Genomic DNA, 12,300 nt, shown 5'->3' on the forward strand with positions numbered 1-12,300 from the left:
TCTCTCTCTCTCTCTCTCTCTCTCTCTCTCTCTCTCTCTCTCTCTCTCACCTATCTTATCACTCTATGGTCTTCTTGGTATGCTCATTATCTTTAATATATATCCTTACTGTTAGTATACACCAAAGTTCTGTCTGGATTCTCTTTTCTTTCCATATACTTCTTCTCTTGATCACCTAATCAACTTCCATGTTTACTTAGCACCTCTATGCAGATGATTTCCAGATCTATATGTCCAGCCCCATTCTCTCTTTCCTGAGTTTCAATGTTACATCACCAACCACCTATTGAACATTGTAAACTAGGTATTCTACAGGCATTTTCAAATAAAATTAAACAAGGTAAGCATTATATTAGTTTCCATTCTTTGTTTGTTTTGCAAAATTGTGGATTTTTTTTTAATGCTTGGACAATGAAATCAGACAGTAAAATGCAATTCTCAAATGCATGATCAAGATGTGTCTTATATGAAAGGCTTGTTCTTCAACACAACATATCAAGAAAAAAAATACATCCCTAATGTCAAAACCAAGCATTGATATATCATATTAAGATTTGTAAAGTTGGTGGAATTGTAAACTGATCCAACCATTTTGGAGAACAATCTGGAATTATAACCAAAGAGTTATTAAACTGCCTTACCCTTTGACCCAGCAATACCACTTCTAAGTTTATTTCCAAAGATGATTAGGGAAAAAGGAAAACAACCTATATGTTCTAAAATATTTATAGCAGCTCTCTTTGTGGTGGCAAAGAACTAGAAATTGCAGGAATGCTTGTCAGGTGAGGAATGGCTGAACAAGTTGCGGTATATGATTGTGATGGAACACTATTAGACTATAAGAAATGATGAACTTTATGACAGACTTGTATGAAATAATAACTAAATAATTAAAATGATGATAAAAATTTTAAAAATGAGGAGAAAAATGACCAGAACTAAAAAAACATTATATACAGTAACAGCAAAAAATTTTTAAGAACAACTTTGAGTGACTAAGTAATTTCAACTATTACAAATACCCAAATAAACTACAAAGGACACATGAAGGAAGATGCTATTTGTATCCAGAGAGAAGTGAAAAATCAAAGTATGTGTAGAGTGATTATAGACACATACATACAAACACACACACGCACACACACACATATACATATATACAAATACACAAACACATATATATGTTTATGTCTAATGGCAGTCATCTCTAGGTTTGAGTGGGGAGGGAAAAAAGAGAAAAAAACAGAAATTTACATAATAAGTTTATTATATATTTAAAAATAATAGCAAGTTGTAGATTTGCAGTTTCCTATGCAATCATTTTTAAAAATATACTGTTATGAGAATGTTTTATTTCATAAATTAAAAATTAAAATTAAAAATAATTTTTAAATGTTTTATAAAACTAATTCCATGTACTATGTAATTTGATAGAAAATGTTCTACCAGTATGGGAAAAAACTTGAGAATTTAGAGATCTATGAAGAAATGAAAATCAAGTGCCAGAGTTAGAAATGTTGATGGTGGCAATTTAGAAAATGAATATGGATAAGGAGAATGTTATGTAGCCATAGAATTTCCAGTAAGATTGGGGAAAGGCATGGTAGAGAAGAGATAACACGTGGTTTTGTTTTGTTTTGCTTTGCTTTTATTAGGTCCTTTTCATTTAAGGGCTTAACTTAATTTTCTTGGCTTCCTTGTATTGTTGATGTGTTCTCTCAAGTCACAAACAAGCAAAATCTCAGGCAATTTGTTTTAAAGTTCAATAAGTTGTAATAGCATTTGTATAATCAATCAATGAACAAATTAATGAATCAACAAATAAAAGGAAATTTATTGAGCAAATTTATAATTATGACTAGATAAATTATGAATAATATCCTAAATAATACATTTTATATTCTTAAAATTCATAATGACATTAGATCCATAAAGTAAATATAAACATTATAAATATTTCAATTTTATTATCAATTTTCTTGTATCTCTTGACTTCTTACCCGTAATTTAAAATATTTAGTGAAGATCCAGTAGACCTTGAGAGTCATAAACTAAAGATGAATACCATCTTTGGGTTAATTCACTTATAGAAGAAACTATGGGCTTTCTTCATTCATTCATAGCACCTACCATATAACCACTAAGAGGATATGGTGTGAAATCAGCAGCTTTGGAACACATGCCTTTCTATCATTCCCATAACAACTGCCTATATGCATCCTGGGGTGGGGGTGCAGATCACCTAGTGGACTCGAAGTAATGAGACTACTGTGCATTGAGTAACAGGTTACTTAACGGATGTTAGCTAGGTAAATCCTTTTCCTTTGAAATCTAGCTCATGAACAGCCTTAGACTCCCCTGAAAAGAAATTATTCCTTTGTCCAGAGGCAAGTAGGATAGTTCTCCTTGTGTCACAGCCTGTCTTCTGATATGGAGGATCTGGCTACTCTTTAGAGATCTTTGATGTCTCAAACCTGCTTACCCCTAGCCCAGTACCCATAAGGTAGAACCTGGAATTTATAGCCTAACACCTACTAACAAATTGTTGGGCAAATTCCCCAGAGAATAGCTACCCCAGTTCAAGGTATTTAATGGATCCACAATGACTAAAACCATAGTTCAAGAACTCTTATTGCTAGGTTAGCATTTAGTGATATAGAATTGTTTTACTTTTTTTGGGGTGAGGCAATCTGGGTTAAGTGATTTGACCAGTGTCACACAGCTAGTGAGCATCATGTATCCGAGGTCAGTTTTGAACTCAGGTCCTCCTGACTGCTTGGCTGGTGCTTTATCCACTAGCTGCCTGAAATAGAAAAATTAATAATAGAACATTTTCCCTATAAACCTTAACCACACTCTTCTATAAATGTAGCATATGTGAAACAACAAATACACACAGAAAGTCACGTGCAGGGGTACTCATGCAAAGAAAATCTACAGCCAAGGCACACATGAGGAAAGGAGTTTATGACCTTCCATATGTAAGGAGTCCAGAGTTTACACATGAAAAGACAAACATAAAGGGAATAAATGAAGCCAGTACTCATGCTTGAAGGATATCATAGTGATGATGATTTGTGATATTATCATGTTACTCCTGCTGAGTGACTCTCCATACATCTTGCAGTCTTATCTCTTATATTGTTCAGATGGACTTAACTTCACCAAATTCTGCTAAGAGGATTACATGGCTTGGTTTCCCTTAAGGGAAGAAAGGGCACTGCCATATTTAATTAATTATCTTAAAGCCCACCTGCTTTTTAATGCTACTGCTCTTTCAGAGAAGACAGAACCTCTAGCCTTGAACTGCTGCATTCCCTCACTCTTAGCTAAAAGGCCTTTCACTTCTTTTTGCTTCCTACTTACCCTTATCCTTTGGCATTTCCTATGCAAATATGGCTGAACAAAACCTGAAAACAGTTTTGAATCACATCCTTATATTTGCATCTCTTTCTAGATATCTACCCAAAGTTAGCCAGCAGTGGTAATTTCAAGAACTTAGGCTCACAAAGCTTCAAAACTGGACAATTCTATTTACATAATAAAAGACACAGGAAGCATTTTCCATCAATTACATAGAGTGCCAAGAGATCTCCCAATAATTCAACCTCTGCCAAAGTCCAGTAGAGTGTCTTTGTTTTATAGTATTATACTATGTAGGTATTTCACCAAGCAAAGGTACTGAGGATCACTCGTCCTTCAAGGTCTATTTTTGTCCATAATAATTTCTCTTTTGTTGGTAGTTCTTTTATGAACTCTACTTTCCATCTGCACGCCACTGATTCACTGTGACTCTCTGTCACTCTCTTCAGATGTCATGTGTATTCTCATATTTACCAGTACTTTGCCTTTAAATGTATCTCTTCTGCAATTATATCATTCAGCTTATGTTTTCCTTCTCCATTCCCTCCCTAATATCTAGGTATTGAACTGGATCCTCCCACTGAGTCTCAGAGTTAAAAAAAAAATACTCATCATGAACTCTTTTCTTTTGTCTTTCCATAACCTGTATCTCTCTCTCTCTCTCTCTCTCTCTCTCTCTCTCTCTCTCTCTCTCTCTCTCTCTTTCTCTTCTGTGTGTGTATGTGTGTGCGTGTCTGTCTGTCTGTCTCAGTCTCTGTCTCTATCTCTCTCTTTTTTGGGCAGCATGGCTAGGTTATTCAACTTACATCAAACTACACAACTCCTGGAAAGGTTTCCAAAAGAAGAAAGTGATGAGTGAACCTGGGTTTTCCCAGTGCAGGCACCTATTCCTTAGAGAGGGATGCAAATATGTCCTGAATATGAATATTTGAATCACTTTTTTGTTTTTAGCATAGAATAGACCATTTTTGTAATATTTTAGAAGAGTGTTTACTGCTCTCAGATATTTTATATTACAGTATGAAATCATTAGAAGTTTTTGACCTTTTTCATAGAGGTAGTTCCACCCTGCTCTTGAGGGAGAATATGAGAAAAGAAACAGTTCATTTTCTATTGTGGAAAAATTAATGGTGTGCTCTTATATACTCAAGGGAAGAATCAAGAAAATATGTGTTTATTGTAGAGGGAATTCCTGCTTCAGGTGTAAGTTGGACTAGATGACCTCAAACCCTGAGAATGTGATTTTATTTTTTTTAAACTATAAAACTCTTTTGTGATATATTTCAAAGCTAGATTTGTTGCCTTTCTTTATTGAGTACACATATATACACAAGAATATATTATATGTTTGTAGAGATATAAAGCTGGCCTCAAAGCCAAGAAAACTTCAGTTTTAGTACCTCCTCTGGTATATATTGGCTGGGTAAGCCTCATTTGATGTTTCAGTGCTCTAGGCAAATCTTTAGAAGTATAAACTGTATATAAATTGTATCTAAATTGTCAACTTCATTGCTTGAAGAGATTTCCTCACTCAGAGTTTTTTAATCCAATGAGATCACAGGTTAGGTCCATTTTCCTATATGGTCAGTTATATGTTACATATAAAATGAAAGATTATGCTGTATCAAATGAAGCAAAGGATAAGAGATGTAAAAAGTTGATGAACCCACAGTCCTCTGCCCTGGTCAAACCACATCTGGCATTTTAAGTTATTATTGGGGCATCAAATTTTAGAAAAGGCCAAACTGGATTTAAAGATTGGAAGATCATCAGTTATGAGAAGAGAGGACTTGGCAGGAACATGCTAGTTCTATACAAATACTTGAAGGATGAAGTTAAAGACTATTAAGGCATCTTCTGAACTTCTCTTTCTGAGTTGCCATATTTTCTAGAAATACTGGACCCAGAGCATGCAGGAGGCTCTGAATATATCAAGGATGAAGCCCTTCATCTGAACTGACATAATGTGTTGTTTTCATCCCAAGCTGGATTACTTATGTGTCCTTGGTAGTCAAGATAGATGTCAGAGAGTCTGCACCAGGCTTGTGCACCTGGGACCCCATGTAGATAAGCACATCCTTCTATTTTCATAGCCTAGCAATTCCCAAGGTAAAAGAATGTGGCTTTTTTTTTGCCATCATTTTGTTTCTCCCCTTCAGGAGAGGTTTTGTCCTTTTCTCACCTTTACTGCACCTTTTACCTTCCGATGCCATGCCCCTTCCTGGCATCTCCTCCTTCCTTTGTCCTGCTATTATAAAAATGCAAACTTCTGTATGGATTGTGGACTCTGCTCTAGCTTTGGGTTCCATATGCATGTCAATTTCTCATGTAATAAACCTAGTTTTTCATATAAATTTCCTGAAGTTATGATTTCCTCTTGACAACTGTCATGAAGAAGAATGATTAGACAGTCTATTTGACCCCAGAGAGTAAGTATTAGGAGAAATGGGTGGATGGTGCAGACAGGTAGATTTTGATAAAACATCATAATATTTTAGATTTAGAAATAGAAGGTGTCTCAGAGGCCATCTGTCAAATATTTTTATTTTTCAGATGCTAATAGAGGATAGGTGAAGTGTGCAACAACACACAGAGTAAGTAGCCGAGCTAGATTTCAAACTCAGATTGTGTAAGTCCAATATCTTTACTTTCCCACTGTACCATGTTGCCTTCTCTGGATGCAAGGAATGTGGTCTTAGCAATGAGAAATATTTCAAAATAGAATGTTACTTATGGTGGGCATGGATCCCCTTATCTAAAGATATTCAAGCAAAGGATCAAAGGACATTTGTTGGATATTTTGGGTGAAAGATTCTTGTTCTAATACAAGTTGCACTAATAGTCCTTCGAGGTCAATTCTCACACAGAGACTGAGTGATAGACACGAATATCTATTTCAATACCAAAACTAACTTGTTATCTTTCTCCCTCAATTTCTCCTTTATTTTTAAGTCTCCTATTACTGCAGGGGACACTATCCTTCTCACAGTCACTCAGACTAACAACCTGAATGTTATCCTTGACTCCTTACTCTGTTATTCCCCCCTCCCATATCTAATCTGTTGTCAAGTCTTATTAATTCTACTTTTGTACCATCTTTCATATACACACCTTTTTCTTCTCTGACAATGCCCTTAACCTGATGCAAACTCTTGCTGTCTTGTGCCTGGACTACTGAAAAATAATGAGCTTATTGGTCTAACTGACTCAACTCCTTCCACTGCAATCCATCATTCACTGAGCTGTCAAACTGATCTTCCCAAAAAGGTAGTGGTGACCACATCACCTCTCTATTCATTAAGGTCTAGTGGCTTCTCTGGTTTCTATCATCTCTCTCTACCCTCTCACTTTCATCACTTTCTTCAAGACCCAGATAAAATTTCTTCTTCTACAAGTAGCTTTTCGTGATCCATAATTTTATTGTTTTCAACACCCACACACATCCACATACATCCACATAGCGCATATACATGCATGTGTGTGTTGTTTTTATATAGTTATTCATATGTTATCATTCCCATTGGACTGTGAACTCCTTGAAAATAAGGCTGTTTTTGTCATTATTTGTATTCCCAATACTTAGTGAAATTCCTAGCACATATTAGAAACTTACTATGTGCTTGTAGACTGAATTATAATTTCATCTTGTAGATATTCACTTCCCTCAATCTGATCGCAGGCCTTCTCGAACTGAGTCAGTACAGTAGCCATAGTCTGAAAAAAAAAAGCCATCACCTGGCAGCCAAACTGGTGATGGAGCTCTCCAAATTTAGGCTGGCTTCTCCTTACATAAAATCCATAAAGTATGTCACCAAGTTCATACTCACAGCCTTTCTAGCTGAGTAAGTTCAGCCAGAGCTTGTATTTTGGTAGCATAGGTGTCAAGAACCCTGTTTTTTCTTCATACCTCACTGATGCATCAGAAGATTTTAGTGAAAACACATGCATTCATATATATGTGCATATGTGTATGTACATATATACATATTCATATTTTATATGCATATCCACAAAAGACATCCAATCCCAGTGACCTCCCCATATACATTTTTTATGGAAATACACAAATGAGAGTCCAATTTATAATTTGAATCCACTTCAAATCTTTGTCTGCTTATGGCTATTACAATATGCCACTAAGAGCCAGATGTTGCAAATACTAATACACCAGCATTTTGTTTAAATTTATAAGAGATTTGAGAGATGCTAGACTAGTGAAATAAAAATCCAAACTCTGGAACTTTCATGTGCAGGTGTGTTTGCAGGCCCTCTGTTCAGTATTATTCTGATAATCAAATCCCTTAACTGGTGCACATTGCCATATTGAATAATATCAGGCCAGGAAGTACTGCTTCCAAATGTGTATGTCTTCATAATAATGAACAATGAAACTGCTCTGGAACAGTTTTTCACTTGTGAAATCCTGACCCCTGAAAAACTGCCAAGATCAGTAAGACCAATATAACTTAACAAGTGCTAGTAATACCAGCTCAAGATGCTTGAGCAAAACTGAAGTTTACTCACCCAAATTGCAAAAAAAAACACAAAAAAAAAACACTTAAAGAAGAAATATAAGTTGTTTTTTAACCTGTCCAAAGTATTTTCACATTATCATTAATAGTAGGATATTATAGTTTATCACTATGTTGTGGACCTTATTTCATTGAAGGTACTCATAATGGTCCTTAGAGATATATAATTTGAGCATCTCTTTTCTCCATTTTATAGATGAGGACATAAAACCTCAGAGGGGTTGACTGACTCACCCTTGGTTACAAAGCTAGTAAGTGGTAGGATTTATACTGAAGCCCAAGATATCTGATTCTAAAGGCTTTTTTTCCCCCACAAGACCAGAGCAAACTACCATATTCTTACTTTCATAAATTTTCTTATTATTGATTAAAAAAAAACATAATACAGCTATTGATAAGATAAAAAAGGTCATTAAAACAATTTTTAGTTTCTTTCCTTAGTTGAGCACATACATGGCAAGAGCAAAGCTTTTCTTTGCAGTTCAAATTGAAAGTAATAGTAGAGAAAATTTCAGATCCAAAAGAGAAGGAAACTCTCCAGTGGTATGCTGACTGCTGGTATATGATACCATTCCACTTTTGGAGAGCTCTAATTGTTATGAAATTTTTCATGGCATCGAACTTATTTAAACTGCCATGTGTCTTTCTGTTACCCTTTGAGTTGCTTACAATTTTAATTCTAATTTTGTAGTATAACATAGATCAAAGTTGAATGATATAACTAGGAGAATGTTAGCAGTTTAAACAATAGGCTATTGAGTCAGTGAGCAAGAAACTTATCCAATCCAACCCCAAATTTCTCCTATACATACATAGGTATACATATCTGTGTTTTGACCTCTGCATGTAGCAACTGTTTAAAAATAATTGTAATGGGTTGGGAAGGACCTATGGGATCCCAGCCCACTTTGGTTGGTTTAATAAATTTTATTTTCTTTCCTTTGTAATGTCATGATAAGAGAACAATATATAGTATTTTATGGTGATCAATCTCTATTGAATTGCTTAATGATAAGAAAAAGAATGCATTGTGTGTTTTGTTTTGTTTTTGCTTTCTTATGGGCTGGAGGCTGAGCTACAAAAAAATCAGATTTGCTAATGCCCTACTCACTAAATCCTTATGCTAAAGCAGAGGATTCTTACCTTGTTTATGTGTTGCAGATCCCTTTATAAGTCTAGTGACACTTATTGTTCCCTTGTAAAAAATACATTATATTTTAAAAAAGAAGCCAATTATGCTAAAATACAGTTATCAAAATGTGTTTTTATATGCTTACAGACCCCAGATAAAGAACTTCCTGAATTTAAGTAATGAGCTTTGGTATAAGGGGTTAAAAAAAAAAAGTTGGAGGAAGGGTCATGAAAGTTCTAGTTCTTTCAGAGCTAGAGGGCATGGAATTACTGAAAATGCTATCTGATGTTGTTTAAAGTGCATAGATAGATATAAGTATGTACTGATAGTTCTCAATCTTTGTTATTGAACCCTATCTTGCAACTGGTCAGCAGAAGTGAAAAATAATGGGAATCATGGAAGGAAGTCAAAATGCTAGAATTCATGGTAGTGTTTCCATTAGATTGTGATAACCTTCAGGTATCCCCAACACTTACCCCAGTACCTGACACGTAATAGGCACTTACTTAATGACTGATAAATAAGGAGGAAAGCTAGGCATAATCTGATTTATACTTTAGATCAGGGAAGACCAGATTTCAAAGAGTTCAGAAAAAGTAAAGATAGGATCCTATAACTTAATTTTCTAGAAGAAATATCATTTCAGAAGGAAAGAAATTCATTCTAATAACAAATAAAAATGGTTCTTATCAGTGGGAAAAATTTGGACTAAAGTGAGTGATGTGAATGCACAGGAAATTTATCCATAGTATTTATTTTGTTTTATTTCATTTTTAAGTTTTATTAATCTTTTGTAACAAAATCCTCACAACAAATGTACATTGGCAAGCAAAATGAAATCCTACCTTGTCATATCTAATGATGGAAGTCTCATTCTGCATCTTGAATCCATTATCTCTCTTTAGATAGCATAGATCATGATCTGTCTGGAATGACAGTTGCATTGATCAGATAGTTTCAAAATCATTTGTGTTTATAATGATTTTGTTATATTAATTGTTCACCTGCTTCTGTTTACTTCGCTTTATATTAGTATGTAAAAGTCTTCCCAGGTTTCTTTGAACCCACATTTTTTTTCATATATCATAACTTGGTTAACTATTCCCTAGTTGACAAGTACCTCCTTAGTATCCAGGTCTTTGCCCCTAAAAAGAGCTGCTAAAATATTTTGGTACAAATGGACACTATTCCTCTTTCTTTGATACATTTGGGATATACAATTATATTGTGGCTCACAGGCTATACATAGTTTGTAAATTTGGGGAGCATAATTTCAAATTATTTTCTATAATGCTTGTGTCAACTTAGAACCACTCCCTCCAAAGTCAGTCATTTTTTTACTGTTTTTTAACATTTTTTCCTTTTAAATTTTGAGTTCCAGATTCTTTCCTTCCCTACCCCATCCACCAAGTGAGCAAAAAGTATGATATAAATTATACATATGAAATTATATAAAACACTTTTATCTGGGCCATATCACCAAAAAATAGCAGAAAAAACAAGAAAATTATAAATTAGTTTGCACTCAAAGTTCATTGATTCTTTCTCTGGAACCATAAAACATTTTTTTTAATCATAAATCCTTTGGAATTGTCTTGGATCATTATACGGACCAGAGTATCCAAGCCTTTCACAGTTGGTCATCCTTACAAGACTGCTGTTACTGTGCACAAAATCTCCCAGTTCTTCTTCCTTCACTTTGGCTGATGGGAAATTATGTCAAAATTTGGGTGCCCAGAAGTTCACCAGTATCATATGTCAATTTCATGACAACCTGCTTGTCTGGGTTGTAGATAATGAATGATGCTCTCACACTTTTCCTGTAATCAATGGAGTGAAGCAAGGTTCTGTGCTTGTTCTCATGCTCTTTAGCAAGATGTTTTTAGCAATGTTGTCAGACACCTTCGATGAGAATGTACATGGCATCAAGGTCAGCCACCACATAGGTGGTAAATTATTTAACTTGAAATGGCTATAAGCCAAGACCAAAGTGGAGGGAGAGTCGCTGCATGATTTTTTTGTTTCCAGATGATTGTTCACTCAATGCAGCCTCTGAAACTGAGATGTATCAAAGTATGGAATGATTCTCTGTTGCTTGTGCTAACTTTGGCCTAACAATTAACACCAAGAAAATGTAGGTGCTCTAACAGGCAGGACCTCACCATCCATACATGGAACCATTAGTTACAGCAAATGGAACAGTTTTGAATACTGTGGATAAGTTCACTTACCTTAGAAGTATACTTTCAAGGGATGTACACATTGATGATGAGGTTGATGCATGCATTGCTAGAGCTAACTCAGTGCTTGTCTCCAAAGAAAGTGTGGGGGAAAAGAGGTATTAGATTGTCTACAAAGCTGAAGGTCTGCAGAAATGTTGTTCTGTTATTTTTATTCTAAAGTCAAATTTTCTGTTCATCTCTGGTCTTTTCAACAAAAATGCTTCAATTTTCCCCCCTGAAGGATTATACTCAGGTTATTCTTGATTGTACTCCTAATTCATATCACGTTTCAAACCCTCCAATCCTTTAATGTAGAAGCTGCTAAACCCTGTGTTATCCTGATTGTTTCCACAATACTTAAATTGTTTCTTTCTGGCTGCTTGGAATATTTTCTCTTTGACCTGGGAGCTCTGGAATTTGGCTATAATAGTCCTGGGAGTTTTCATTTTGAGATCTCTTTCAGGAGGTGATTGGTGGATTCTTTCAATTTCTATTTTAGCCTCTGGTTCTAGAATATCAGGGCAGTTTTCCTTGATAATTTCTTGAAAGATGATGTCTAGGTTCTTTCTTTGATAATGGTTTTCAGATAGTCCAATAATTTCTAAATTATCTCTTCTGGATCTATTTTCCAGGTCAGTTTTTTTTTTTTTCCAATGAGACATTTCAAATTCTCTTCTTAATTTTGCATAAAGGCATTAGTTTCCATTAACTCAATTCTATTTTTTTGTAATTATAGCTTTTTATTTAAAAAAAAGGACATTACATGTCTTTTTTCATTATTCTTTGGTTAGACAAGCATTTTTTTTTCACTCTCTTTGCTTCAGAACTATGATAGGAAATAACTTTCATCTTGCCTTGGAAATGAACCCAACCAGCACCAACTTCATCTACCAATTCATCCGTACAATATGCTCTTAGCGAAAACCAACATTTCAAATCTCTTGCCCACATTTACATAAGTGGTTTCTGCAGAAAATGTTAATACCAGGTGAGGCGAATAAAAACAAAAGTATGAACAACTACATAACAGACAGCCCTGCCACCAGTCTGA

The sequence above is a fragment of the Vombatus ursinus genome, unplaced genomic scaffold (genome assembly GCF_900497805.2).
Source record: "Vombatus ursinus unplaced genomic scaffold, bare-nosed wombat genome assembly UNPS02014781.1, whole genome shotgun sequence".
Lineage (NCBI taxonomy): Eukaryota > Metazoa > Chordata > Mammalia > Diprotodontia > Vombatidae > Vombatus > Vombatus ursinus.